Genomic DNA, 7,317 nt, shown 5'->3' with positions numbered 1-7,317 from the left:
GTTTAACAGCAGTCTCTGCAGCCTATTCCAGTTCATTCACAATGATCCGAAATCAGTCCCTGCCCCGATGGTTGGGGTTTGCGCAAGCACGTTACCGTTGCTGGGCCGCTCGCAGCGGTGAGGGAGTGGGGGGGCGGGATGGGGTGTGAGTGGTGGCAACGCTGAGACATAGGAACTATTATGAAAATACTGGGCGATCCCATGCAAGTGCCGGCAGGACAAAGTATGGTGGGGCCGCGTGGCTGACATCACATGACGTCAGACGTACGCCCTATCTTGATTGTGATTCCCCATAAAAATATGTAATTTCTCCTGCTGCGGGCACATCCGAGGGGATGTGTTTTCATAACACATCTCCTCGATTTGCTGCGAAGGGATTCGGCAGGCGGGGGAGGGATTTTTTTTGTGGGGCGGGCATTCTGGGACTGGGAATATAGTATTGGACCTCTTGATACAATTTATCGCATGACGTCAGTCGCTCGCCCTATCTTCAGCCAGAAGCCAGCAAATATTATACCCCTTTCACACAGAAAATGAAATTCCCGGGTGAAGCAGTTCCACCCGGGAATTTCATGAAATACTCTGGTCCTTTTTCTGTGTGAAAGGGTCCATCCAGATCTTAAACTCCGGGTCTCTGACCCTGCAAAAGACCAGAATCAGAGATCTAGGGTGAAATTTAATAGGATGAGAGATTTGGTAAGAATTCTCTTGTTTTTTTTTATAGCGGCAATCATTTACACTGCAAAACCAGTTTGATTTTGCAGTGTAAATGATTGCCGCTTTAAAAAAACCCTGGAGATTTTGTCCCAAATCTCTCACTTTCTGAATCTCTCATCCTATTAAATTTCACCCATGGAGTTTAAGATCCGGATTGACTTTTTCACACAGGCAAAAACTCTAATTTTCGAGCACTGTACTTGTATGTACTGCAGGGTTGCCAACCCTCCCGGAATGGTCGGGAGGGTCCCGTCATTTTAGCCCCGCCCCCCTCAGTGCAATGACTGAAATACCGACATTGAACGGCGGGGCTAAAATGATGCGTTTGCTATAACCACGCCCCTGATAGAGCAGCCCGCCCATGGCTCCGCCCCCAAACCGCCCTTTCCCCTACCGGTTATGGCCCGCGACCCCTACCTCAGTGAGCTGGCTGGCTGCCCTCTCCCGGAGAGGGCAGCATAAAAGTCGGCAGCTATGATGTACTGTACGTGCACTGGTACTTTACCGAGTTTTTAATGAGTTTATTTCACTGCAGTCTTCTATCCCTTGATACAAAATAGGGAATTTTTACTATAACGACTAATAAAAGTAATGAAATGAATTCACTACACAAATTTTCAAATTTTAAATAAGTGCTAATCAACCAAATGTTTGACTGCTATCTTCAGGGGTACAGTATATGTCATTGGGTATACCAGAGGAACTTCAGCATACATTGGTTCCCCCACTGAAGGTCGACATGGGCTTAGGTCGACACCTCAGAAAGTTAACATGGGGTTAGGTTGACAGGGTCATTATGTTGACACACGCATTAGGGCCCTTATTCAGATCTGATTGTAGTACAAATTTGTTCTCCAAATGGGCAAAGCTATGCTGCACTGCAGGTGGGGCAGATGTAACATGTGCAGAGAGAGTAAAGGTGCGTACATACGGATAGATTTGGGTAACGATCTGGGCGTTCCCGATCGATTGAAACGACCAATCGTTCAAATCGTTCCGTGTGTATGAACGATAAATCGAACGATGCGCGTACCCGACGGTCGTTGGTAGAGGTCGCTGATCTTTCCTGCATGCAGAAAGATCAGCGACCAATCGTTAACGATGTGTACCAATCGTTTCATGTGTATGCACGATGAACGATTTGGTAAGGCTATTTGACTGGCTCCCTCTCCCTCCACCATTGTTAAAGATCAATCTTTCATGTGTAATCGTTAGCTCAATCGTTCATCATTTGTCACCAAATCGTTTGTGCAGGAGGTTCAGAGGAAATCGTTAACGAGATTGAATCGTTGGACAAATCTATCCATGTGTACGCACATTTACATTTGGGTGGGGTGTGTTGAAACTGAAATCTAAATTGCAGTGTAAAAATAATGTAGCTAGTATTTACCCTGCACAGAAACAAAATAACTCACACAAATCTACTGTAACTCTCTTTATACATGTTACATCGGGTTGGGATCATTAGGTCTACAGCATGATGGTCTACAGTCATTAGGTCGACACCATTAGGTTGACATGGGAACAGGTCGACATGGTTATAGGTCGAAAGGTCATTAGTTTGACAGGTCGTTAGTTCGACAGATCATTAGTTCGACAATGTCTAGGTCGATAGTCAAAAGTTCGACATGGACACAGAATGTCAACACAGTCGACATGGACACAGTTTAAAGTGCACCGTTGGCGATGCGTCGGGCATGGTGCCTCGCTGCGCTCGGCACACTATTTTATTCTCCCACCACGCCCTAGTGGATCCAGTGCTAAGCTATTTCACGTCCGGACTGCATTCGTGCCTTTTACCATCCGTGCCGGCTCCAGATACCCTTAGGGGTAAGAACCTCTTCATGTTTATTTATATCTTATCTATTTTATCTGTTTAAATAGAAATTTCTGTTAGATGATTGTGAGTTCATATAAGTATACAGTAACTTTCATCCAATAAAATCAGCTACTGGTGTAGTGCTCTTTCTAACACCTTACAAAACCCATGCAGCTCCTCTTTCCTGCCTGGGGTATCGCTCGTGTTGCTGCTGTGCAGCTGACTGGAGACTCAGAGTAAGTGGACTGCGGTGCTGCAGTGTTATGGAAGCCAGACCTGGCGGGAAGAGCAACCAAAAGCAGATAAGCACAAGGGGAGGGGGAGACAAGCCAGAGAAGCGCTCCACTCCGTCGGCTATTGGTTATTCCCCGCCTATAATTTAAATAAAAAAAGAGCTATAAGCAGGGGAGGAAGGGCAGAAGGAGGAAGACACCTGCTACTGGCCGAGCCGACCTCTGCTGCTCACATTGTGGCAGCACCTGGGGAATAGATAGTGGTGACTGCTGCTGACTGGTATCTTAGTATTCTCTTCCACGCTGTAACTGTCATTGGCAATAAGCATGTTTCCTCCATGGTAGCAAGCATATTTCCTGCTGTCAATGAGCATGAAACCCTTGACATCAACCAAGAAACCCCTGACAATGAGACTGTAACTCCGGGCAAAAAGCATGTAGTTAAGCAAAGTGTGTGGCATAATGTGTAAGGGGCTTTATAGTGTGTGGAATTATGTGTAAAAAGAAAACACAGAATGGACATTAAGGATAATGCAGGATTGGTGCAGGCATTAACTGCCATGGGTCATGTTTAGGAATGCCAACCTTAAGGGATTGGCCTCACTAATAATAAAAAAATGCCCCGCCCCCCCAAGCTGCCCACCCCGCACATTTACTTATGCTGTCTGTGTGGTCGGGAGCAGCAGAGCGACTTTACACCAGAGAGGATCCTGGAATCCCTGGAGGTGAGGCAGGAACTGGAGAATGGCAGTAACTGGAGAGCAGTGGCGCAGGACTGTGGACAGTCGGCTGCGCAGCATGACCTCAGACCGCATCACGCTCACAGAGCCACACAGCCAGGATGGGAGCAGCAAGACAGCATCTGAGCAAATTGGAAACTACAATACCCAGGATTAAAATCCCGGCATTTTTTAAGCCAAATCCTGGGATCCCACCGATCCTGATGCCAGGATTGGCCAATCTAGTTGTGTGTTCCACGCTCACACGGTAACAGGTCAGGCAGCCATCTTGGGGGACATTGTGTAGGATGACCATGGGTGGAATTGTCTACCCATAGCAGAGATGCCAAACTCCACATTAGTCTGTATAACTACACCCTTTCCAATATAACATACAGGGGGAAATTTACTAAAGGAAATTTGTAAAAAAAATAGGTGTATTTGTATCCAGAAATACACTTATTTTTGACATTTACTATCCCGAAAATAAGGCAATTCGTATTCGTATTGATAGCACATCAATACGACTACGAATTGCCGTATTTTCGGGATAGTAAATGTCAAAAATAAGTGTATTTCTGGATACAAATACACCTATTTTTTACAAATTTCCTTTAGTAAATTTCCCCCTTACTATCCCGAAAATACGTCAATTCGTATTGATGTGCTATCAATACGAATACGAATTGCCATATTTTCGGGATAGTAAGGGGGAAATTTACCAATATGAAAAACCTAGTTTTTCGTATTCGTATTTTCCCTACGGTTGCATACGACTGTTTAAGTCGTATGCAAACTCGTGTTCCGGAGGATCAGTTACAAAGCAGTCAGATACGACTGCTTTGTAACCCTCCGATGGTGTAATGATTCGTATTAGCGGCCGTATATACGGCCGCTAATACGAACTATTTCTAGCAGTCTGCACGGATCAGTCAGATCCGTGCAGGCTGCAAGGTGTAAAAAAAAATAGAAAAAATAAATAAATAAAAAAAAAAACGGCGTGGGGTCCCCCCCACAGCCGAAACCAGCACCAGGCTGAAGGAACCGGGGCCGGTAATTAAAAATCAGGGATCCCGACAAATAGGGGTTCCCCGATTTTTAACAACCAGCCCCAGGCTCCAGGTCCGGGGCTGGTTCCCAAAATACGGGGGACAAAATGACTAGGGGTCCCCCGTATTTCAAGAACCAGCCCCAGGCAAAACCAGCCAGCAGGGTAATGTCACAGCTGGGGGACACTTATAATATAAGGTCCCACGGCCAAAACATTAACCCTACCGACCAGTCAGCCTGGCCAGGGGCCCTGGGGGAGTGGGGACCCCCCCAATGAAGGGGTCCCCCCCCCTCCAGGACTTACCTGACCAGGCTGAAGCCTGGTGCTGTCCTCGATGCCCCTGGGCGGTGGGCATCGAGCTGATAAATGGTGTAAAAAAATAGATAAACTATTGTTTTTTACTGTGGCACTACAAGTGCCAGCAAGCCTCCCCAGCAAGCTGGGACTTGGAGAACCACAAGTCCCAGCCTGCTGGGCATTAAAGGGCCCGCTGGCACTTGTAGTTCTACAGTTAAAAAAATAGTGCACAAAACACACTGACACACTTTTAAAATAAAACTTTATTACATACAAAGCCCACACATACTAATACTTACCTATCTTCTTTCCGTAGGTAGCCCTGATGTCCTGTGTCGGCGTCTTCTGGTCCTGTGTCGTCTTCTTCCTCCATGTCTACCGTCGCTGTCGCCGTCCGGATCCGACGAAATCCATTTGGGAAGCTGTGGAAGGAAACCATACTCACCTGTCCCAGCGCGACGTAGTCCAGGTAAGTGTCTTGGCAAAAAAACAAAACGAACACCCGAATCCAGCCGGACAAGCAGGGAGCCGCACGGTGTTTACATCGTGCGGCTCCGCCTTCCGAATGCCGCTATTGGCCGCCTTGCGGCCTAGCGGCTCCTGATTGGCCGCTAGGACGCAAGGCGGCCAATAGCGGCATTCGGGAGGCGGAGCCGCACAATGTAAACACCGTGCGGCTCCCTGCTTGTCCGGCTGGATTCGGGTGTTCGTTTTGTTTTTTTGCCAAGACACTTACCTGGACTACGTCGCGCTGGGACAGGTGAGTATGGTTTCCTTCCACAGCTTCCCAAATGGATTTCGTCGGATCCGGATGGCGACAGCGACGGTCGACATGGAGGAAGAAGACGACACAGGACCAGAAGACGCCGACACAGGACATCAGGGCTACCTACGGAAAGAAGATAGGTAAGTATTAGTATGTGTGGGCTTTGTATGTAATAAAGTTTTATTTTAAAAGTGTATCAGTGTGTTTTGTGCACTATTTTTTTAACTGTAGAACTACAAGTGCCAGCGGGCCCTTTAATGCCCAGCAGGCTGGGACTTGTGGTTCTCCAAGTCCCAGCTTGCTGGGGAGGCTTGCTGGCACTTGTAGTGCCACAGTAAAAAACAATAGTTTATCTATTTTTTTACACCATTTATCAGCTCGATGCCCACCGCCCAGGGGCATCGAGGACAGCACCAGGCTTCAGCCTGGTCAGGTAAGTCCTGGAGGGGGGGGACCCCTTCATTGGGGGGGTCCCCACTCCCCCAGGGCCCCTGGCCAGGCTGACTGGTCGGTAGGGTTAATGTTTTGGCCGCGGGACCTTATATTATAAGTGTCCCCCGGCTGTGACATTACCCTGCTGGCTGGTTTTGCCTGGGGCTGGTTCTTGAAATACGGGGGACCCCTAGTCATTTTGTCCCCCGTATTTTGGGAACCAGCCCCGGACCTGGAGCCTGGGGCTGGTTGTTAAAAATCGGGGAACCCCTATTTGTCGGGCTCCCTGATTTTTAATTACCGGCCCCGGCTCCTTCAGCCTGGTGCTGGTTATGGCTGTGGGGGGGACCCCACGCCGTTTTTTTTTTTTAATTTATTTATTTTTCTATTTTTTTACACTGAAGCCTGCACGGATCTGACTGATCCGTGCAGGCTAAAACGCAAATAGAACAGGAAAATGGTGTTCTATTTTCCTGTCGTATTTGCGTGGGTGTTTCACACCACTAAGCAGCCGTATTGTCAGTACGGCTGCTTAGTAAATCAGGAATCACCATTCTTTTGAATGGTGATTTCTGTCGTATCCTATCGATGGTGTAGGACATTCGTATTTGTAACTACAAATACGAATGTTCCATCTTTAGGACTACGAATTGTTGTATTTTTGGGATTGTAAATCCCGAAAATACAAATTCGTAAAAAAAAGGTGTATTTCTCCCTACGAATACACCTTTTTTCTACGAATCCATTTTGGTAAATGTCCCCCTAAATGTCAAAAATAAGTGTATTTCTGGATACAAATACACCTATTTTTTTTTTTACAAATTTCCTTTAGTAAATTTCCCCCACTGTGTACAGTATCCACATTATAATGCTTTAAAAGTACAAACAGAACTCCCAGTTCTAATACTTTTTATGAAAAGGCCTCATATTGCAACCTTTGAACGTAGGGAAGGTTAGATGTGAAGCCCAGTACACTCACGCAATACAAAAATGTGACTTGTATTATGTTCCATCCACAATCCTCTTCTACATGTCCCTTGTGGTGAGACCCGAAGGAGGGCAGAAGAAATACCTTTTTGGGAAATTCCTTATGGGCAAAATGGGTAACTGTGCACGTTATGGGCAGCACTTACCACTCCCCTGCATGCAATAATGAGGGTGATCAGAATGACAGGAGTGCTATGTGCCCCTATCATTAACAGCGCTGCTATCTACAAGCCCCCGACCTGCCAGGCAATGCATGATTTGTCAGTGTCACTGTCCATTCAGATAAATACAGCTAT

The sequence above is a fragment of the Crinia signifera genome, chromosome 3 (assembly GCF_055691185.1).
Source record: "Crinia signifera chromosome 3, ASM5569118v1, whole genome shotgun sequence".
NCBI classification, from domain to species: domain Eukaryota; kingdom Metazoa; phylum Chordata; class Amphibia; order Anura; family Myobatrachidae; genus Crinia; species Crinia signifera.
The sequence above is the reverse complement of the archived record's forward strand: the minus strand, read 5'-3'. Positions refer to the sequence as shown.